Source organism: Castor canadensis, chromosome 2, assembly GCF_047511655.1.
Source record: "Castor canadensis chromosome 2, mCasCan1.hap1v2, whole genome shotgun sequence".
Taxonomy (NCBI): domain Eukaryota; kingdom Metazoa; phylum Chordata; class Mammalia; order Rodentia; family Castoridae; genus Castor; species Castor canadensis.
In genome coordinates, this window is record NC_133387.1 from 67,581,351 (window position 1) to 67,606,010 (window position 24,660).

The following is a 24,660-nucleotide window of genomic DNA, read 5'->3' on the forward strand; positions in this document are numbered from 1 at the left end:
CTTGCCAACACTTTTAAAATGTTTTGTTCTGTTGACCTATACTTATGATACTTGAGACACTCACATAATTAATCATCATTCTTAATTTTCCTGTATTTCTCCAGGTCAACCAACTTTGTGAGATAATTTAAAAAATAGTGAACAAACAAAATAATTTAGAATTTAGAGTCCTCTCTTCTTCTCTCAGATTATCCCAAATCCTCCCTTGCCAGTATCCCTAAAAGACTAATTTCAATGCTTTGGTAACTCATGGATTTGGAGGTCATTTTCACTGGTCTTTGCTCTGATGCCCAGTGTCCTCTTCTAGACTGCAGTCATATGTCCTATAGCTATGGCTGTGTGCTTTGTAAATTACAGTTTTGATTACGTCTCTTGGCCCACCAGTGATTATGACTCTAATGTACCTGAAGAATTCTGGACAACATTCTAAGTCTTACTAAGAGAATATTTGAATGGCACCATCCTTTTTTTGTTGTGGTTAATAAAAAGGTATTTCTTCACTTTTTCAAGGATGCTTTTTGTTACAAGTAACACAATAGCCTAATCTAAGGTGGTTTAAGGAATAGGGGTTTGATTTCATCCACAACAGAAAGCCTTGAGATCTTGAGATAGACTTTTATAGGGTGGATTCAATAACTCAAACACATCAAGATTCTTAGCTCTTTCCCTTATACTCATCAGTTATCCTCAATGTATTGCAAAGATTCATCTCTATGTGGCCACAAGATGCTTGCCATTGCTCTTAGTGTCATAATCTCACACAAAACACACAGAAGAAGAAGAAGAAAGAAAAGAGGGGTTTTGTTTTGTACATCTCTCTCTTCTTATTTGATGTGAAAACCTTTCTAAGAAGTTTCCAGAATACTGCCTTTGGGCCCTACTACCCAGAGTTGGATGCATGCCTATACCTTAGCTGCAAAGGAGGCTGGAACAGTGAGAATGCTGGCACATTGGTCTTTATAATTGGCAGACAGCTTCTCCAGCACAAAGGAAGGGGGTTAGGAATAACAACAACAATGATCACATACCAGTACCTAAGAGGAGCCCAAATTTCTCAGAGGGAATTTTCTACCCATGTGAAGGAATATGCTCTGGATTTGGCCTCCTCCATCTCCTTTGTTAGAGAGTAATAATTTCACCATTTCAGATGATTCCATCACTCTCAAAGGCCCCTTAATAATTTCTTCCAACAGCCCAAGGCGATCTAAGGCAAACAGAGCTACTAGTGGCCTTCCAGGTAGTCCTCAACCTGACCAGGAGATAAAGATGAATATCCTACTCCTTCCCTTTTTCCTGTCCTTCTACTGCCATCCAATTTTTGCCACTATACTGCAACAGAAGACCATGTTTACTTCTTATGCAGGCTAGCGTAAGAGTTTGTGCTTATGTGGGCTAGCAAATGAGCCAAGTTGTTAGTATCTCTGAGGAGAAGTCACAAAACAGTGACTTATTCTCACATGCACTTAACTGAACTAATTTCATGTCTTTATAACCTTGTATCACTGTGCCTATTATATTGTTATACTTATTCGAACACAGTTTTGGTGCTCATGTTGTCAATAACAGTTCTTAGGTAAAATCTAGATACCTTCAATGCATTAAGTTTAGACTTTTAAAAATTAATGTGAGCTTTCTGTTCAATAAATTGTTATCACTACCATCTGCAGGCATTTATTAAGCACTTAATTTCATGCAGCACTGTTCTCTCTTGTATATAAACAAAGCAATGTAATGTATTTTGCCTAGAGATTTAACATTAAATGTACAAATAGTAATTGACTGGAAAATACTCATAATTATCACTGAAGAAGAAGAAGGTCAAGTTCAAGGCTGGACCCAAAGGGAGAGATGCATCTCAGAAAGGTCTTCATTTGATTACATTGATACTTAACCTACTGCTATGGTTTGGATAAGTATCTCTCAAAGGTCTGTGGTCTAAAGGCTTGGTCTCCAATTTGTGGCCTTGTTTGGTGAAACCTTTAAGAGGTGGGACCTAGTAGGAGGTCTTTGGAACACTAGGGGAATGCCCTTGAAGGGGATATTAAGACTCCAGCTTCTTCCTCTAGTTCACTTCTGGCCATGAGGTAAGGGTTTCCTTTTCCATGCATTTCCATAGGCCAAAAGCCAGGAGCTAACTGACCATGGGCTGAAACTTCCAAAATGGTCAGTCAAAATAAACCTTTCCCCTTGTTATCTTAGGTATTTCATTATGGCAATGGAAGGTTGACTAACATATCTACTATGCTCAAGACTATGTTGAGCCTGTAGAGATGTGATAGAATCTATGCCTTCAAGGTGCAGATAATCTCATAGAGAAAATGTATACATATTACCTAAGAATCAATTTCCCTCCTAATGGACAATTCACATTCCCTCGGAAATTGAATACATCGGCCTTGCTCTGTTGAAATCCCACCTTGAGCCACTGCTTACTTTGCTATGCCTGGCAGCAGGGGATGCACAGGTCACTTACCCCTTCGATATGAAGTGGCACATCTGCAAAAGCCTCCAGAGGAGGCAGAGAAAGATGGAACAGGCTTCTCTGCCTTAAGGCCATGCTCCTCATTAGAGTGCATAATTCCTGTAAAGTGTGTATTAGGGTGTGGTTAGATTTATTGGCTCCTACTGCCACAATCCACACCCCTCCTCCCCCAAACAGTGGGTTAAACACAATTTAAATTTCTTTCTCTGAGAACAAGCAGTACTGGGATGATATAATGGTTTAGGAATCCATGGTCTCTCTGTCTTCTTGATTTGCCATCTTCAACTTGTGACTATGCTATGATCTAAATTGGCTTATCTAAAGCTACTCCTCAATTTTGCATTAACATGGCTGCTGTGTGTAGGTCATAATACAGGGAGTAAGAAAGCAAGCATGGGAACTAGGTCAGTGGTCATGGTAGTCCACAAGGGAGATGATGGTGGCTTGGATTAAGATGGTAGGAGAGAAAGAAGTGGATGGATCTGAGAAATTTGGAAACAAAATGAACAGGTTACTGAGAGATAAAATGTGTGTGGTCAGGTGCGGGGAGACTCATAAATGTTGTCTGGAGGGAGGAATGGGATGACTCTTAGGCTCTGTCTATTGGGTGGTTTCATTAAATGAGTAATTCACAACTAGGGAAGGAGAGATTTTTTTTTTCCACCAAACCTTGACAGACTTTATTGTGGAGAATTCCCACCTGGGACCCCAAAAACAACACAAAAAAGTGCATAGAAAAGAAGGGATTTAGAAACCTTTGTACAGTATCTACATCCTGGGTCCCCAGGGAAGGAAGGGAAGGATTGCTGAGTGGGCTGGAGGGTTGGAGGCAGGGCCCTTGCGCCCACATACCTTCTCCAGCCTGAACAGGAGAGGAGGAGCCAGGCACTCTAGAAGGGACCAGGGAGCTACAGACTAGGGGCACCAAGACAGCGGGCATAATCCCCGCCTCAGTTGAAGTGACAGCAGGGCCCACCGCAATTGTAGGGCAGCTTGTTGCTGGCATCCTCGATGGGGAACTTGTAGTCATAAGTGAGCTCCTCGCCATGCAGGATGCAGTGCAGGGCAAAGATGATAATGGCCCTCCATGTGGATGATACGAGAGAAGCAGCTGGGCTCGGTTGAATGGTTGGTGATGCGGCTGGCCTGCCATGCATCTGGCACCCACCACATCAGAGTCCATGTGGAACATGTAGCACCCAATGCCCTTTCTTGTTGAGGACCTTCTCCTGCTTGTCAATCAGCACAGAGCGAATGACGATGCCAGAGTACTCAATGACCATCTCGCCCACATCGATATTGCACTTACAGAACAGGCCTTGCCCGTGGATGGCTGATCTGTAGACGCCCACAGCTTCTTTGCATGTCTTCTTGAGTTGGCGAAAGCGCATGGCATGGGCAGCTCCAGGCTGGTGGCACGTCTGGTTGATCTGGGCTGCACCTCATCCTCTTCCTCATCACAGGTCACCTGGTGCTGCGAGACCAGGAAGTTGAAGAGGTCAAAGGTGCATTTCCAGAGATAGACCTTGGCCGGCAGCACCGTGGGGAATCAGGGGCAGCTCCTTCTGGCCCTCTCCCTGCTGGTGGTAGTAGAACTTACAGTTCTGGCAGCGTTGGTCCCCCAGCAGCTGTTCTGCCAGGAAGAGGACAGCATCATGGTTGATGCCCAGGACCCTTGCCCCACTCATTCCACTAAAGGAGAGCGCCTGAGCCGCGCATGCCCTTGGGCCTCTTGCAGAGTTCTCCACGCCCCGTCCAGGCTCTCTGCCTCCAAATTGAAGCCATCCTCAACTGCTGATCTCAAAGTGCAGGTGTGGTCCAGCCCGGTTTGGAACCTGCTTCTCTTTGTCTTCTGGGGACAGAGGCTATTCCTCAGAGCTAGAGACCTCATCTGAATAGTGGTGCCACTAGAACTCAAGCAGCAGGTCTGAAGAACCAACAGCGGCCCTGGAAGAGCCACCTTCTAGAAGTGGCAGCAAAGGGAGCTGTTCCTGGAGGGAACGAGAGATTTAGGGGATCAAATAAGGAGTTCAATTTGTGCAGTGTAAGCTTGAGGTTCTATTAGATAATTATAACATTACCTGCTTCCCTCCTGTGAAGGAATTGTTTATTACTTTCTGGATTTCATCTTTCTATACCTGATATCTAAGTGGATAAAGAGTCCTAGATGCTCACATAATTAGTGAATATCTGTGTCCTTACACATTCTTCCGTGTCTGAAATTTCCTGGCCATTTGTTTTCAGCAGCCATTGTAGCTCTCAATTTCTCTGGCTCCATTCTGCCTTGTTTCCTGCTTGCACTTTTCACCTCAACTCTGTCCTTCTACAATCATAGGATGCCTCTTGACCAAGTCTACACAGTCAAGTTTTTAGGAACAGACCAATGATTTTTTTTCAAATGAATGAAGATCTAGGAAATTTTTGTTGTATATAAATTTCTTCTTTTGTCTATTATTGGGTATATACACAAAAATAAAAAATATTTTTAGAAAGCAGCCACATTGAGTAAATATTAAAAGTTGGGTTTTATTATGGACATTTTTTCTATTCTGAGAATAAATACCTATTACTAATTAGGACAGAAGGAAAGAAAAGATACTATATTCTTCTGTAAAAAGAAAGAAATGTAAGGGCATCTTCATGTTCTTTGAGCTAATTCTTAGCTTGGCAGGTCCAAAAATAACTTCATCAGCTTGCTCAAACCTGATCAAGCTATAGAGAACTGAGAAACACCAACCAAACTGCAACCAACTGATTAGTACTTTTGAGGGAAAGGGAAATAAATCAGACTTGACAGTGTGATCCTGTTATCTGTACAGCAGGTTTCTTCTGAAAACCTGTTTGCATACCTCTAATTTGCTTGGCAGGTACAGAATAAAACATAGAGAGTGTTAGATGTTCCCAAAAGATATCTCCATTAAGCAATTCAGATATGGGAAAACTAGCTTTCTTTGTTCCAGAGATATTTCTGTCAAGGTTAGTCCTGTTGTTCTTCTTGACTCAAGGCATCCTCCTCCTGGACAGTAGCAGATAAACCCAGACCAATTCCACAGGTACCATTTCTATGTGCTATGCAAGATACCAAGCAATTAGAGAAGGGGAATCTTTCCTTTTACCTACCATTTCAGCATGTCTCCTCGACACAAGTGTTGGTCATTTTCCAAGTCTACCAACAAATTTGAAGCCATCCCTTCAGCTTTTTGTGCTATGAGTATATTATTTTCTGTTTTCACTTTCAGAAGATGATCTTTTTCTTATTCTTTTTCCCACATTCTGGATATGCTAGTGTGTATTCCCCCATGTGCCAACAATATTCAAGTTGTAAGAATGACTTTAAAGCTATGTTCTAGAATCAGGAAATTTACTAAGAATTCACAACTTTCTTCACAATGAAATTATTCAAACTAATTAGGGAGGAAACCAGAGCTAGACGAGGGACCAGTAATGAGATCCATTAGGCCCAACCTTGTAAAGGTCCCACTACGTTAACACTATCACACTGAGGACCAAACCTCCAACACATGTACCTTTGGGGGACAAACTGCATCCAAACCAAGCACCACTTTGTTTTCTTTGTTTGCTTTTTGAGGTACTGGGGATTGGACCCAGGGCTTTGTGCATGGTAGGCAAGTACTCTACCACTTGAGATATGCTCAGCCTTTTGTTTTTATTTTGCTTTTGAGATAGAGTCTCATACTACTTTTGCCCAGTCTGGTGTCAAACTTGTGATCTTCTTGCTTCCACCTCCAAAGTAGCTGTGATTGCAGGTGTGTACCACCATGTCTGGCTCACAACAGCTCTTACTCCCTGTCATGCAGGCTGTCCCAATATCTTGCTTGTTTTCTCAAAGCCAGCAATAGACAGAGTCTTCTAACAGAATGGGTTGTCATCTTATGTAACATAAGCATGTATGAGTACTCATGTTCATCATGTCATCTTTGCCATTTTATTGGTCAGAATGAAGCTCTAGCTCCACTCTCACTAAATAATGCTGATCACACAGGCATTTTGGTTTCCTTTCAATTCCTGGAATAGCCATGTTCTTTTCTGCTTCAGTGCATGTGCTTAAGTGATTTCTCTTCTCCATATGCTTCTTTCTTCTCCCCACATTTACTTAGTTAATTCCTAACCTCCTATGTTTTTCAAGTCAACACTTTCTTAGGGAAGCAGTCTTAGAACTATCAATCCAGGTCTAAGTCACTTTTAGATATTAATGCAGCCCCTTGTAGCTTTTATACCACTCACCATAGCTTGTAATTCAACATTAACACACACGCATATACATATGTATGTATATATACATTTTTGGCCTGGGCTGGTCTCTAACCATGATCCTCCTGATCTCAACCTCGCAAGTGGGTAGGATTACAGACTTGGGCCTCCTGTACTGGCTTGTAATTCAATACTTGATTCATCTCCATTTCCTTTCTAGACTGTTCTCTCCTGGACAGCAGGAGCAGGGTCTATTTCCTCATTATCACTGTAGCCCCAGCCCCTCGCACAAAGCTTGGCACACAGTAGATGGTAAATAACAAGTCAGTAAGAGCTTTACTGGCCAAGGCAGCCAACAAAAGATAAAGAAAGATATTAATTCTGTGCCACAGGCAATAAATATAAAGGTCTCAGAAGGAAAAATCAATATGAATAAAATTTCTAGTGACATATTTATGAACCTTTTAGGAAGTAGACACTAGGTAGTTGGGAACTCTATGCCATGTCCTCTGTGGTGCTGTCAGATTTATTCTGAAAAGGTAAAATTTCCCAATTATAGGTTCTATAAGAAAAATGAAGGAGAAAAATTGAACAGAAGAAGAATAGTTGTTTATATTAGACTAAATTGTCATTAGATCTCTTTAAAAAACAGTTCCACTTCCTCTCCTTTCTAAAAATACCTAGAAAGATGCATTTAAAGTACAATGAAAAAAAGTTTCATGAACTTTGAGCTAAAGGTGTGGCTCAAGTGGTAAAGTGCTTGCTCAGTAAATGTGAGGCCCTGCATTCAATCCCCAGTGTTGCCCTCTCCCCCTAAAAAAAGAATCACAAAAGAAAAGGCTTTTCTGAGCAGACTGAAAGAACAGAATGTACGAAAATATGCACAAGAGAAATATCCTAGAAATACAAATAATTTCAGACATACATCCTAGCCAGGTGCTGGGGAACAATTTCTATTTAAAGGCCCCATAGTAAATATTTAGGCAGAGTAAGGTTAGAGAATTGGCAAGTAAGCAAAATTTAAGGCATTCCTCATGTTCAGGTCATCAAGTGTAAGTCAGCCTTAAGGTCAGCCGGAAAAAGGAGACTCTGCGTACTGCACCCCAGGGGCCTCTCTTTCCTCCCCTAGTCTTACCACTCTGCCTTGGATGGAGGAGCAGCCATGAATATGCAAATGCACAAATGTGGCAGTGTTCCCAGCTAACTTTATTTAGAGTTGGCCCATAGAGGATAGTTTGCTGACATGTGCTCCAAACTCATCCACAAACACAAGGAGCACGAGTGGGCAGGAATGTGAAAGTCAGTACTAAGAGCAGGATCTGATGAGACCTTTGCCCCACTCCAGATTGCACAGCAGTTTGGTTGAGCACTAAATTTTACTTTAAAAATAATTTCTCCCCAAAACTAGAGATCTGCTCCATTGTCTTCTAGTGTCCTGCATGGTCAAGGCAAAATCCATTGACATTCTGCTTCTTACTTTATACTGTGTGTGTGTGTGTGTGTGTGTGTGTGTGTGTGTGTGTGTGTACTGAGATTTGAACTCAGGGACTCACGCTTGCTAGGTAAGCACTCTACCACTTGAGCCATGCCTCCAGCAGCATTTTACTTCTTATTCTTTTGTAAGTAGTGTATATTTTTGCTCTGGGAAATTTTTGGATTTTCTCTTGATCTTCATAGAGAAGAAAAAAGTCAACAAGAAAGAACAGTAGCTAAGAAATATGAGACGGACATGTCAGAATGTGAACCAATAATATGATGGATTAAGTTTCTCTACTAATGGACAGAAAAAAAAACTTCTATTTTTTAAAAAATCTAGTCTTTTTTTTATTGTGTGTGTGCATGTGTGTGTTTGTGTCTAGTCATATATTTTTTATAACAGACATCTAAAACAAAATGGCCCAGAACAATTGAAATAAAGTTTGAAAAACAAGATATCTAAGATAAATGCTAACAAAAAAAGCAAATACGGTGACATTAATTCCACATGCAATAGAATTTAAGATGAAAAATTAAATGGAAAAAGGGAAATATTTTATATTGATGAAATATTTTATATTGATGAGAAAAGGATAATCAAAACCTTTAACCTAGCATAACTTTTAAAGTATAACATTGAAAATGTTATTAATGCAAAAAGAAATTGACAATTGTATAAACATAAATGGGAGACTTAACATATACTTACTGTGGCTGAGAGGTCAAGTAAATAGGATTTAAGAAAGAATGTAAAGAATTTGAATAATATAATTTACAAAATTGATCTGATATAAATCCCCCTAAAAAAAAGCATACACATTGCTTTCCAACATCCATGAAATAGTTATAAAAACTGAACATAAATCAAGTCAAAGAGAAATACCTCAAATTCTGAGAAATTCTTAAAAGCAGAAATCATACAGTCTTGATTCTCTGATTTCACTTAAATAAAATTAAAAATTAGCAAGAGAATAAAATTACAATGATTCTGAACAACACTCAAGATATTCAGAAATAAAAAATAAAATTCTAAACTTTTAAAATAAACTAAAAATGAGAAACAATTATTTAAAACTTAAGTAATATAGCTAAAATAGAACTCAGGGTATAGTGCATCAACTTAATATGTTTAAAAATAAGAAAGATTAAAAACAAATTAATTCAAGAAACTGGAAAGAGAAAAAAGTAACAAATGAAGTATTATAAGTAAAATGTATTAAATAGGATATATGACTTACTCAGCAGTAGTAAAAGGTGTTTCTTTGAAAAGAACAGAGAAAGAGAAGTCTGATTATGATAAAGAGAAACAACCAATGAACCACATTAGGAAGGGAGATAATTCTTGAGATGAGGGAGATTTATTTGAACTTTTAGAGATGCCAATATCTCTATGAAATGAATCATCTTGTTGGAAGATATACATGATAAAACTTTTAAAGAGAAGTATATAATCAGCAGATAAAAACCAAAGAAGAAACTTAAAAGGCATTAAAAAGTCTGGCCAAGTGCAGTGGTAAATTCCTATAATCCCAGCTACTTGGGAGGCAGAGATAGGAGGATCAAGATCCAAGGCAGACCCAGGCAAAAGCTTCTGAAAAACAAACTAACAGAAAAAAGACTGGGGGTTTGGCTCAAGTGGCAGAACACTTGCCAAGTAAGAGCAAGGCTCTGAGTTCAATCCCCAGTACCGTGAAGAAAAAAAAAAAACATTAAAAAAACCTGCTGCTAAACAATGCTCTGGAGGAAGAAGACAGGGTGGCGTAGTTTTAAATGTTCCCCAATCCTTCCCAAGAAACAGGGAGAGCAGCTAGGAGAAGCAGTCTTCCTTCCCCTTGTCTCGGCTTGGCTGCCTTTGAGCAGTGAAACACCATGGCGGACTTGTTTATTCTAGATGAGCTGGTGGTAAAGGGAGTCACTAGAAAGGAAGTACACTTTAAGTGTTCTTCTTTTCTTGCTTTTGGTCTTTATTTTTAATGGGAGAAAACTGAATATGTAAGACTCTAGTTAAAGAGTATGGATAGAAAACAAATAATAAAAACCTGAAGTTCCTAAACAGAGAGGAGGGCGCCGGATCGCATGAGCCTTAGAGGGGAGAGGGTCCCCTGCGTTGTAGGTGCCAGGGAGACCAGCGAGCTGTTGCAGGCAAAGTCACGTTTGGAGCTGGGGTTCAGGAAGTGGAAAAAGTTCCAGACCCACTGTCTTCAGTCTACCTGAATGTCATCTGCTGAGAGTGGGAAGAGAACAGACGCCAGGAGAAAGAAGGTTGGAAATAGATGTGGAGCACAGGGGAGGAAGATGACCAAAGGAGCATAGTGAATTTGGAGCTGTATTAAAGGTCCAGGAAAAGTAAAAAAACATAAATTTGTAGTGGTATTAATGTCCTTGCTGCACGATTTTGTCCAGCAGCCCTTTGCTGGCTAAGTATAAGCATTTTGAAAGGGGAGAACTGGCTGACTGTGATCCGGCAGTCCCCTTTATTTTTCATTTGTCACAAAGCTCCTAGTACAATGCTATGCCTAGAGTAAGAACTTGTAAACATTTTTAAACTAGCTCTTCCAATGCTTTGATGAGACCTGGTGAACTCTCTCCAAGAGAGTTCATTCTTCCTTCTCACATTCTCAATGTCTTCTCTGCTCAGAAAAGTTGTATCTTCTTAAACCATGTTCAGGTGGGTGTGTGTTGAGGCCTGCTTTTTGTTTATTGTTTTTGGCTAAGTCAATGAAAATAAAATGGAGCAGGACCATTTAGGTCATTTGTTCCTCTTGACATCATTGTATCAGCATTATGCACACAGCCTTTTTCTTTTTGAAATACATTTGTGCCATGTGCTTTTTAGGGGATGAAGTCCTTCTGGTCAAGGACTCTTTGTTGTTTTACATCTCCCCTAGCTCTCTTTGTGGGATTCCGTGTTTGGGCTGAAGTCTGGTTCAGAATGCAGTTAAGTGGGGAAGATGAGGTACAGGTAGTTCCACTTTTCATCAATGATACTGGCTCATCTGGCTCTTACCAGTACTTCTCTGGTAGCCTGTAAGCAGCTTTCCGCATAGGCTCAAATGGTGAAAAACAACAAGCACAAGCAGCAGTTGGAATAGTATTCATGACATTCAAGGCTTTCTCTTACTTCAAGGTGATTAAAGGCATGGTTTCCAGAATATATTACGTTTACAGATGAGCCAATTTGCAACCAAAGATACTGGCATCTCATCTTTTATCAGTCATCTCGAAACACAAGGGCTTGTTCTACATGGATTAGAAAAGTTATCCTAGAATTAAGTTGAAAAATTTCGCACTTAAAAAAAGATATCATTGTATCATTTTGCATATTTACTCAGTAATATCATTCTGTTAAACGAGGGGGAAAACAATGAAAAAGACAATATAGGTTAAAAGAAAAGATTGAACTAACTCACTAATTCAGTTGCTTATAATTCTTTACAATCATTTTTTACAAAGTAAATCTTAGAATGACATTTATTAAGCAGACTCAGAAGGCAATAAATCCAAATTAAAAAACAAAAGTCAGTGTTCTTCAAGGCGAAAAATTGAATGAATTCCATGTAATAGCTAGCATGAGTAAGAAGCTGGAATCCATTATAACATGGAAAAGAAAAGAAGTATTTCTTCTCATAAGAAAAATTAGAGCAACCAGAAATATTAGGAAAAACACAAAGCTAAACAAGGAAATCAGAATCCAAAAATGTAATCTAAAATGTGTCATAATGTTCAATAATCAGTGGGGAGGAAGACAGAAGACTGCATTTGATCTTGGCTTCAGAATGTTCTTTGAGTGGCACAGGGGCTATGATGTTGGCACTACAGAGAAGAACGACACATCAGGCCATGATTTTGCTTCTTCTCTACAAAAGATTACATCTCCTGGAGGGTAGCTCATCCCTTCAGCCACAGCTCTTCCTGGAAATCCTGATAACTTCTTTTTCTGTTGTCACTTTCAGCCCACAGGTTGTCAAACATGGGTTGAATTGCATGCATTATTCTGGTGGTTTCCCTTCATCCTGCTCACACTTTTGCAACAGTCCTTATTAATTTCTCTTCAATTACACCTTCTGAGAGTATCTGTCAGTACCCTAAGGTGAAGAGAAAGAGAACGAGGTAACACTTTCAATTCCACTCAGTGATGGCTGCAGTCCCCGAGAGCATGCAATGAGAGCTAAGTACCTCCTCTTCCCTGGCCGGTCTCAGCCCCCATTGCCACGGCTTCTCATAGTGCGCTCATCTGTGCGAAGATCGTTCTGGTGTTTGTTCTTTAGCTACAGAATGGCTCCCAAATGCAAGCATATTTCCTTGGGCTTAAGTGAACAAACAGAAATCCATCTCCAAAGCCAGTATCAGTGCATTTAGAAATGAAGAATGAGCTACAAAGCTCCTCTCTTCTAATTTGGTGACCAGAGCAGCTAAATCTGTCTCCACTCAGCCCCAGCCTGGAGCTCTTGTGGGCAGGGCTCAGTCTCCCTCCCATTACTGCCTCACTGTAATGGGGAAAAAGCTGCTTATGGTGGACTTTCTGAGAAGGCATTCAGACTTGAGAATTAGGGGCTGATGAAAAAATGTTTTAACTTTCAATAATCCCCACAGCTAAGCCTTCCAAATCAATCTGTTTCCTCATGTTGGATGATGCTATTCTTTATCTTTGGTTCCTTTTTCTCCAAAATGTCTTTCTCTTCTCATACAGTTCCTTAAACTTGTGACTCAGTTCTTTCCTGCCTTTTCTCCAATCTCTGTTTGCTTTCTCAAAAATAGAATTGGAACCATTTCCCAACGGTCTTTCCCTAATCTTGAGTCAGTAATTTTGCCTTAGAGTCAGCATTCTCTTACCTAAATTCTCATTCTGACTCCAACTTCCTAGAACAAGCTTGTCATTTTCTCCTTTCTCTTTTTCCACTTTTCTTCATGTTTTTCATGTCACCAGTTGTTTTTGCTATGTGTTCATTTTCCCTCAACCTTTTTGTTCCATTTTCCTGGTTCTGTAATTACTTCCGCCCATTTGGTTGAAAAGATTGAGTAGCTCATTTCTGCTTCTCATTTTCTGTATGATCCAAATTAAAGCATTAACTTGTAAAAAATGATTATAAGAATTACAAGCAATTGAATTACTGAGTTAGTTCAATCTTTTCTTTTATCCTATATTGCTTTTTCTTTGCTTCCCCCCCTTGTTTAACAGAATGATATCACTGAATAAATATGCAAAATAATATAATGATATCTTTTTTTAAGTGCTAAATTTTTCTGCTTAATTCTAAGATATCTTTTCTTACGCAGTGAGGGAAACTACCTCTTTATAGCTGCAACTATTAGTCACAGTCTTCTGTGTCTTGTATGATAACTTTCTCGGTAAGAATATTTTGCAAATTTGAAGACAGACATTATTCTCCTCCCCCTGAGAAATTTAATTAATTAATGAATTGAGTATTCTTTTATATACAACTGGTCACATGTTATGGAGTATTCATAATAGATTAAGTGAGAAGTTTGTCAAAAGACTACACTGAAGACCTGAATGGGCTAAGGGATCCTAAGGAAAACAGTGTGAACCAGAAATAATTCTTTGGCCACGCCAGGAAAATGTTAGTGAGGAGAAATCAAAAAAGGAAAGTGAGTGGGGGAAATAATTACCTGAGTCTTATGTTGAGTTTTAAGGGCAAAAAATCCCAAAGTTAGATAAGCAACATGTAAAAACTAACATTTATGTCATGAATCTGTTGCTGTTTCTACATATGTTGATATTTCTGATTATAGTTTTATTTAACTCATTTTATTTTTGTCCTGCTTGAACAGTAAGAGAGGATGGAAATGGCTCCAGCCTCTACTCTTGGTTCAAAATTTCTGACCAGAGTTTTACTTGATTAATCTCATCACTACACCACACTGTTGACACTAAGTTCCTAAAATGTATCCTTAATATTTTTGAGAAGTCAATATAAATATTTTGGAAGTTAACACCATAAAATTAAAGATACAATGTGATAACCAATGTCATATACTCATATAAAATATAAATCAGATTACAGAGGAACATTAAAATAGAATGATAAAATGAATAAGGCCAAGGCTTAAAATTCTTTGGTGATGCAATGGCAATTGAATTGAAAATTTTTTATATTTAAAGTTTAAAACAATACAAAGGAACTAGCTTTTGAACTTTGTCATAGTTTGTGCCTCCTCTAAAACCTCAATTTCCATCATGGGCAAAATGAGAGTTGGATTAGAGGTTCTTGACTTTCTGGGGGAGGTTGTCAAAGTTCTTTCACAATCAGATCAAAGTTCATAGGTACAAAATATTTTCATATGAGAGGCTCAAAATTGGGGACCCATATGGTCTCCAAGTCCAGATTTAAAACTCTTGGGCATATTACTCTGTCTTATTCTAAATTCAGTATCCAGGAAAGTTGATGATGGCATAAATTTCATATCCTTTTAGTTTTGGAAAGGATCTATACCCTCCTTTGAGTTCACAGTCAATGCTTTGACCCAGGGCCAGGTTCATGAGCATGTTACCTGTGCTGTCACATGAGGCCCTGTTCTCTGAGGTGTCTCACACTTAGTTTAATGCTCTTCTGTCATCCTCTTGTCCATTTTTGGACAATGGGTCCCTCATTTTTATTTTGCACCAGGCCCACCAATCACATAGCTAGTCCTACTCTGGCCATCCTCTGAGTCTTGACCCTCCTTTCTCATATTCCTGAGAAGTGGCTATCCAGTCCCTTCTATGGGTGCTAAGAAGAACTTGACACTTTTCAAGGCAGCTCATGTCAATCCTAAGCAGATCAAATCATTAGAAAATTTGTTCTTATGCTATGAGAGAAACTACTTCTTTATAGCTGCAACTATTAGTCACAGTCTTCTGTGTCTTGTGTGATAACTTTCATTCTCAGTAAGAATATTTTGTAAATTTGAAGGCAGACATTATTCTCCTCCCCCTGAGAAATTTAATAAATTAATGAATTGAATATTCTTTTATTTAATTACTCTATGGAAAGAGAAAGGCTGTAATAAGCTCACATGAGAGGAAAGATCATCTGAAAGAGCCAAATACAAAAAACAAATATAATTAGGATTGATACTTTTCTTTGAGCTATTTTTCTTTTTATTGTTGTGCTGGGTGAGGGTACATTGTGACATTTACAAAAGTTCTTACAATATATCAACTATAGAAGAAAAATCAGGGAAAATTAAAGAGGAACAGTCAGTTTTGTCCTTCTGAAATGGAAGCAAGTCTTAGGTTTTTTACATCGTAAAAAAAATCCCCAAAGAATGAACTATGCTTATGAAAGTTGCTCTCATTTTGAAATTAGTGGTAATGAGGAATAGATTTCTTTGTAAGGACATGATTAAATTTTGGTTATTTCCAAGGCATTTGCTTTTGAATAAGTATTTGAAACAAGCAAATAGTATGAGTAAATAGGTTTTGGCATCATCACACCATCATGTATGTACTTACCATGTACTTTGACAGAGCATGACCTTCTTAGGGAAAGACTTGCATTTTCTTTACCTGTGTGTTCTCGTATATAGTATAGTGTCTAGCCACAAAAAACTGGTGATAAATATTAGCTTCTGTACTGTGTGTGCTTGTGTCTGGAGAGAGATGGTGGCCTTTCTATAAGCACAGATGTGCAAAAGTGGTTCTCTATATGTGGATGGAGGTAGAGGAACCCTTCTAGCCACCACATACCTGGGCAGGTAGGGAAGCTTGGAGGATGTCATGAGTCAGCATAAGGGTGATTTTCCCCTTTTATGTGTTCTTCATTAAAAAGAGAAATGCAGACTCTACTGTTAATATGCCCATTGAAAGTGTTTCTGTGAACATAAATTTGGACTATTTTATATTTCAACTTTCTCATATCCAGATGCCACATTTTTGAAATAAGCCCCTTTCTATTATAAAATTTATATCCTTAAAACCTGGCCAGTAACTTGTTCCAATTCATTTTTGTTTCCAGCTCTCTATTCCTGATTTTATCATTTTAAATTGCTTTAACTACTTTTATTTTTTATTGAGTACTGTATAAATCAAATATTTAAAAATAAGTATAAATGGGTATACAATGTAAAGTCTTTCTCTCATCACTGGACTCTGGACATCCAGTTTTTGCATTATCAATTTCTTGTCTATCCTTTCTTAATCTTTTGTGTAATCATGAACAATTAAATCTCAAATCATGTCCAATTTACTAAGAATGGGTCTATGACTAAGGTTGTCTTTTGGGGAGGGTGGAATGTTGCTAGCGACTTAGTCTTATCTTCCTTTTATGGTTTTCTGTTTTGAGCTCCCATCAACAGACTTACTCTCTGTCACCATCTCCAGACAACACAGTTAGCAAGCTTCAAAGTTACTCTGACAGAAGGTTTATCTGTCTTGATACCAAGAGATGAAATATTTAATCTCACCTTTCATTCCAATTAGTGGGATTTGTGTCCTTACTGTTTCTCTCTTCTCTGTAATCTGAAAAGTGTTGAATTTTTTTTTTAAAAATCCACTACCAAAAGTTATTCAGGGCTCTTAAAAGTTTTTGTGAAGAGATTTTTCTATTCTACATTTATTCTCATCCCTTGTCCTCACCAGGGATGGAGGAAAATCACTGAGTTGGTTTGAGGGCAGGTTGTTGACTGGATTCCATTATTTTGCATGTCCAAAATTCACCTATATCCTTTTCTGTGTATTCTTTCTTCCTTTTAGGAACTCTCCTTTCTTTCTGCTTATCCATGTGGTTAATTTGGAAGCCATCCTGTTAGTTCTAATGTAGTTTAGACTTAGGCCATAATTTATTAGTCCAGGGGTAGATGCTAGATCCAATCTGAGTCATCAGAATTCCTTTTCAAGGAATTTAGATGTTGGACTGAGACTCAAGTACGTCTCTTTCCAGATGGTTAAACCTGCCAGTAATGTAAATTCAGGAGCTTTGGGCTATGTTTGCTGTTACCAGAGTGGCGGAAGAAATGGAGGCAAATGACATGAGAGAAGAAGAAAAGAAAGGGTCAGAGATGGGACTGAGAGATGTTGACAGTATTCTAGTCCCCAGCTGTAGCTGCTACCACCCTTGCCTTCCATGAGACACCTCAGGTACTTCAGGTTGGTTTTTTGTTTCTTGCAAACCAGAGTCTAATGATGCATGGGGCAAGACAACAACAACCAGCTGTGAGACCTATCAGGTATGGTTTGGGGATCCAGCATGATTCCTCAGTGTTTCTCCCTTCTGCCAGTTAGAAGCTTATAGTCTTTAAAAAACTTACCTTACTTAGATCATGTTTCTAACTAAAATATTTCTCTGACATTTTTCTTTCATAAATGTTGAATTATAGTAGACTATCAGTAATACTTTGCTATGACAGGAGACATGTTAGCATTTTTCAGTTTGTGTTTGTTTTTTCAAGGTATGTCTGCTTCTCTTATTTAAGTTAACCCTTAATAGCATTCAAAGGAAAGTTCCTGAGTCTTCTGACTCCTAAAGTCAGAAGAGAGATTCTGTTAAGAATGTTTGAAGGAAATATATCAAAGTTAAGCAGGAATCCCTGCCATGCTCCTTTTCACACTCCCCCCAACTGGGGATCCAGGAGAAGAAGAAACTATTTGCCAATAAGAGCACTGAATGGCAACAAAACGCCCAGAAAAAATGTGAAATTGGTGTGTCTGAGTGGATGGGCTGCTGTAGACAGTCTTGATGAGATCTATGTGTTCCAGAGGGACAAGAAAGCTGTAGAAAGATGTCCGTGTTCTCCTATGCCATGGAAGAAGGACAGAGGAAGGCTATATATGGAGGGGCCATGAGAACAGGAATTCTCAGTTCTGACCTGACCATGCTTAAGGACCATAACTATCCATGTTGGTGGACACTCATGGAGACCAAGAACTGGAGGACAATATACCATCATCTTCACCACTCTACCCAATCAATGCCTTAGCTCCGGCACCTCCTGGAACTTAAGACAATCTTTTGGAAATAGAGATTCCAAATTGACTGGGAACAAATTTCCACTATCCTAGAAGAATGTAAGCCAGGAAGAAATTATGAGGAATGATATAAAAATAAAGCTATATTTTATGCTTTCTTGAGTTTCTGGACTGAGATTTATACATAGATACTTGTTATTACATTGCTTTACTTTAAAGTTATTACATTGCTTTACTTTAAAGTATCTATAATGATACTTTAAAAAGTGTTATCTGTTTTGTTCATAATTGCTAGGAACTATTGAGCACTTCTATCATGCTAAGCATTATGGTAAAAATTTTATATTCATTATTCCATTTAATATGTATAGCAACCCAAAAGAATAGATACTTTTATTATCAGTAATTTATAGATGAGAAAAGTGAGTATTTGAGAAGATAAAAATTTGCTGACAATAGACATTGTAAAAGTTTCCATTTTATTTGTGGTTATTGCTTCTTTCAAGGCACTATTTTGATGGGGTATCTATGCCATAAGAATAGTGTTCTTGGGATTCCAAAGTTAGCTACACAATATACAAAACCAAGATCACATCAAGTAGCTTTTGTAGATGAAAGGCATTCATGCAGGGCCATTTTGAACCAGAAACTGTGCTAGGATCTTGGGTTACAATGACATGCTCTCTTTTAAACAAACCTGGCCATGGCGGAATTATTAAGAGATTTGCTGTCAAGAAACTATCTAAATTTAATAATTCACTAGCCATTAAGTCAGAAAACCATAGCTTTCAGAACTTGAAAGGACCACCAAAAGTTAGTTCAGCAAGCTATTGCCTCAGATGAGCAGGACACCACACTTCTACTTCTATTGGTGGCACATCAAGGCCCTAAGTGGTCAAGAGGAGGAATGGGGACTGATTATCTTGCTTCTTTATTTCTTTTATGAGTCATTTTTAAGAGGGTTTGGATTTCATGAGATGACAAAAAGCAGAGAATGGAGAATTGTGTACTTTGTATGGTTATTTTGTCTAATCTCAATGAAATACCAGTATATTAGGTTTCTTCAGAGACCCACTAAGATATATAAACAAATCTATATGTGTACATATCCTAAACACACACACACACACACACACACACGAGAGAGAGAGAGAGAGAAAGAGAGAGTGACAGAGAGATGGACACCCACACTTCCCCAACAACTTCCCCAACACATACACACACACACACACACACACACACACACACACACACACAGAGAGAGAGAGAGAGAGTAGCAATTCATAGCAATCCCAAATCCATAGGATAGGTTAATAGATTAGAAATTCAGGTAAGAGTTGATGTTGAAACTCCAAGTCCAAAATCCACAGGGTAGAAACTCAGGCAAGGTGCTTACATTTTAGTTTTGAGGTTGAGGTCAAGTCCTTTCTTCTTTAGGAAACCTCAGATTTTGCTCTTCACACTTTCAATTGATTGAATGAGACCCAATCAGATAATGGAAGGTAATCAGCTTTACTCAAACCCTACTGGTTTAAATGTTAATCTCATCTAAAAACTAGCCTCCCAAGGCTGGTATTTGATCTGGTCAACTACAATTATTGACCCATGAAGTGTAGAGGCTCCTTCAGTTCAGGGGCCACCAAAGGCAGATTGCAAAAAATTTTAGTAACTATTTTGCCCCCAAAATTTCTGTGGCACTAATTATTTTGGTATACACAGTGTCAAACACATTTATTTATTAGAGAAAACCTTTATTATGCTCAATATATTGGGCATCCTCTAAGTGAGGGTTATAGTTTGTAGTGATCCCTGCTTTATATAATCAAGTGATTTTAAATAAGAGTTATCTCTCTGAAACAGTATTTCTTGAGGGAGACACACTGATCAAAATAAATCTCTTTCCTTTGTAGACAAGGAAACTGAGGCAAAGAGAGATGAGAAGCCCAGGACACAGAGAGTTGGTGGCTGTTATAGACTCAAGTGATCTTTCCAAAAGCAAAATATAAAACAACTAATAATAAATGGTTAGGATCAGGTTGTTCCTAGCAAGGTGCTGGACTTGGGGAAAGTGAGTGTGATTAAATCTGCCTCTCTCCAGTGTTGCTGTATAGCTGAAGTTATACCTGCTTAATAAGTACAGGATGATGGGTACATGGTAGGAATGGCAGTGATGGCTGTGCATGTAGATTATCAGCTGAAAGAACCATTTCCTTTATGTCTGGGTCCAGTTTCCCTGGTTGACAGCACAGTTGTCAGCAGGGGATGATGGGAGGAGGAATTCAGTGGACCAATCCTGGGATTTGAGGCAATCCACTCCATTTGTTGTATCTTGAGAATGATAATGGCAGGAATTCCCACCTAGTTGAAAAAAATCATCAGCAGAAAGATTATGAATAGATGATGGCTTGTCAGTCAAAACAAAACTATCAGAGTTAAAATTAATACAGGTATATCTCCAAAACTCCTTTCTAGAAAAGTAAAAATCCCTTCTTATATTGATTCTTTTTTCTTTGGAAAGTGGCTCAGGCAGAGGATTCATAAGTTATTTCACAAATTTGTTGTATTTTTATTCCAGGAATGGATATTCCCCAGATGTCTGAGTTTCTTAGATTCATTTTAATCTTTACATTAAATCTTTCTGAGAAGTCTTTGGTGACCCTATGTCATAAACATAATTTTGTTCATATTTTCTTCTAAGATGGAAGCATCAAATGTAGGTCATAGTATTTAATTAATTAAACCATTTGGTCCAATGCTTTTAAACAACTATGGATAGCACTTGTATACAAATTAAAACTATAAAATTACTCATGGGGTTAGGCTAGTGATTACAAACAGATCCATATTTTGTCTGAAAATGGACTTTGGTAGTTCTTCTGAAAATAGCTTTGAAAATTAGGAGATAGTCACCTGTATATCTCCTTTTTCCCATTATAATTGTCATGGATTTATGACTTGCCTCCAGATCTCTTGATTTTTGTTACATTTACCTCTTAGTATTAAGATGGTCTACATATTTAATATCCACGGCACAAGTCAGTTCTTGTTGGGGTTCTTACCTCTGCATCATACCCAAGGCACTCATAGTTTCTGAAAAGTGTAGTATGATTGTTCTAAGTATATATTGTTTTCTTCAAACATGCTGTCTTAGGTTGGGTATGCAAATAGCAGGGCCCGCATCAGGGATTCTTGCTGAGGGAGTAATTTTAAGTGAATTCTGTAAGGGAATGAGGGACATAGATAGCTCAGAGGAAGAAGCGAGCAAGATCTGGTCTCAGTGGAAATCTAGCCTCAGTCTGATCCAATGGGGAGCTCTGGAGCAAAAAACGGTACCAAGGAATTGTCAACTATTGAGGAAACAGGAGTTTTTTTCTATCCCTGTATTAGTCAATTAATGGCTGCAGTTTGCCCTAGGGGAAAAAGTGACCTCCCAGCCACTTCTCTGAAAAAGTTACCTCCCAGCAATTCTCTGAAGAAGGGCAAAACAGGTGGGGAATTGGTGCATTGGTCTAGTAGAGGGCATCTGAGTGGTCATCAAGAGCATCTATTATGCCTGGGCAGATTTATTATTTTGAATTCCTGCTTCCCTTCTTATTTTTCTGACATTAGCTTTGCTTCCTAGAAAGAAACAAAGATATCATATATTGTACTCCCCTGTGTTCAGAGAAAAAGATTCAGCTCTAGCATTCAGTTCTCTCCTGTACAGTGACTCATAGAACCCAAACATCCTTAAACTTACCCTCAGACCCTTCAAGTCTTGAACTGCCTTCATTGTCTCTTATTTATTAACTCTACTGCATTGATGATGGTGGTGAGTTTTCACTCATCACTAGCTGTGCCCTGGTAATGCAGTGTCTTTATCCATTGCTATATAAGAAATTAAAATGCAGTGACTAAAAGCAACATAAACATTTATTTTTCTTAAAGTTTCTGTGAAAACTTTAAGTATTGCTTCAGATGTGGCCTAGTCACATGGCTAGTAAGTTAGTGTTAGCTGTTCATATAAGACCTCCGTTCTTGCCCTTATGGTCCTCGCCAAAATGCTGTTTGAGCTTCCTCTCCACATAGCAGCTAGTTTTGTCTGTAAAACCAAAGAAAAAGTTTTTAAGTTAATCAATTTTAGCATCTTGTTTCATTTTGTTTTGTTTTGAGACAGGATCCCACTATGTAGCCCAGGCTGTCCTCAAACTCACAATCCTCCTACTGCAGCCTACTGAGCACCTGGATTAATTGAGCTACCATACCTGGCTCAATTTTCAGTTCCTAAGCTTTCAGAGCTGCCTACTTCATCTTAACATTTCAGAAGTTGGTGGCCATGCCCATATCTCCTCATCTCTAATCTTCATATTTATACAATTCTTGTCATGTCTATTTCTAACCTTCCTCTCTTTCTGGAGGGTTCTTAGTTATAAAGCACATCTGCCTTCTTATAGCCACCTCTGTTCTCTCCCTGGGTTGCCTACTGTCCACTATAATACTTTATCTACTCAGTCACAAAGTTTGCAAAATGAAATTTCCTTCCCCCAAGGTGGCAACCCATGGTTGTATTTGAGCCTGGGTTGGAATTGTAAAATTTGATGGATTGGCAGAAAAAAGCTAGAGCCAGGCTCCAGAGAGGCCAAACTCTGAAGAAGCAAAGACTTTTGATCAAAATTTACCTTATGCAATATCACAGGAGAATGATTTTGGCCTTCACAGTGCTTAGATTATTTCATAAAGTTTTTAAATTTTGACTAAAAAGACTGAAGTATCACACAAAAATTATATAAGCTCTTTGCTTAGAGGTTTGAGGTATTAATGAGACTTTGGTTAAGTCTGATCACTCTGCCATGTGGGGATTTCATACTCTCCCTATTTCTGTGATCATTTTTGTCTTTTCTGAGACAGATGAAAGACTCTTCCTACTGACATAGGCAATGCTTATTACTCTACCAGCTGTCTTTCTAGTATGTGTTATTGGTCACTGGAGGAAATGGAAGGAAGAGTACAAGGTCATCCCTTGGTATCTATGGGGGATTAGTTCCAGGATCCTCAATGGATACCAAAAGCTGTGGATGCTCAAGTTGCTTATTTGAAATGGCATAGTATCTACATCTTTCTGTATACTTTAAATCCTCTCTAGATTCCTTACTATGCACAATGCAATGTAAATGCTAGCAAATAGTTGCCATACTATATTGTTTAGGGAATAATGACAAGGAAACATGTTCAGTACAGACATAATTTTTCCCTGTTTTTTTTTGGCAGTACTGGGGTTTGAACTCAGCTTCACACTCGCTAGGCAGGTGCTCTACCACTTGAGCCACTCTGTCAGCCCTTTTTGGTTAGGTATTTTTTGAGATAGGGTCTTGCAATCTCTGCTTGATCTCTGCCTCTTGAGTAGCTAGAATTACAGGTGTGAGCCACCAGTGCCCGGCTCCCAAATATTTTTAATTTGTAGTTGGCTAAATACATGGATATGGAACCCACAGATATGCAGGGCTGACTGTACATGGTTCAAAACAAATCCTACTAGAAACAACTCATATTCTTTTTAGGTGGCTTACAGAGAATTATACTAAGGGAAGGTCTTTGCATTAATCATCTGTTATACTGTACATGAGGTTTGGTTATCTAACTGCTCAAAAACTTCTATGGTTTTCATTATGTAACCAAACAAAACCCAAACATCTTGTCCTAGCATTTTATGCTTCCAGCTTTCATTTGGACCTTATCAAAGTAATATTCCTTTTCTCTTCCCCCATATTTGTCACCTATGCTTCAACCAAATTGGATCACTCACTATTGTACTAACCTACTCTCTAATGCTCTACCTCCCTCTAATGCTCTCCCATCAGATGTGACCATGGATGTGCTTCCCTTGTCTGAGATCTGTTGTTCCTTCATTCATGATCCTTTCCTGAAGTACTCTGAGTACTTCAGTGGTATCTTCTTTATGGAATTGTATAGAGTCATCATGCTGGGTCATCTGATATCTTCTAAAATACTGACAGCTGACAGTAAGGACAAGTTTCTATTTTAATTCTAATAGTGTTTATTATATTTATCTTGGGAGAAAGATAGCTATTTGGTTTTTGGGAGAGGGAAGACTTAATGGACTTTTAGATTATGAGAGTGGAAGATAAGATATTTTGTAAGAGAAAGCCCTTGGTATAAGATTTTTCAATTCAGGTTCTATGGGACCTCGGGGTCACTAGATTTAAAAAAATAAACGTCTATTTTCAAACTTTGCATACTGTGAGAACAGCCATTGACTCAATGGACCCTTGTTATTGGAGGTGTTTTGCCCCGCACATGACAGGGTACAATAATTGAACTCATTTGGCGACTCCAGTCTTGTTTTTTTATGCAGGGGAGAGGAGATCACTGATGACTGATGAGTGCTGTATTGCTGGAAGAGAAGGATGTTAGACTGGTCACAAGAGGAGTTCCCTCTCTAATTATGCTCTCCAAATTCCCCCATATACTGCAGGCTTTATGTTATACAAGCTCTACTAGTGTAATAAAAAATCAGAAGGAAATTTAACTTTTTTCCTAAAGACTGATTCATTTCCTACTTTCTCCTCCATGTTTGCTATTATTA

General features: G+C 38.5%; 1 pseudogene; it reads right to left on the reverse strand.

The window, feature by feature from the left end:
* Nucleotides 1–3,409: 3,409 nt before the first annotated feature.
* The window catches only part of LOC109701060 (histone-lysine N-methyltransferase 2B pseudogene), a 32,264-nt pseudogene continuing 11,013 nt past the window's right edge, over nt 3,410–24,660 (reverse strand).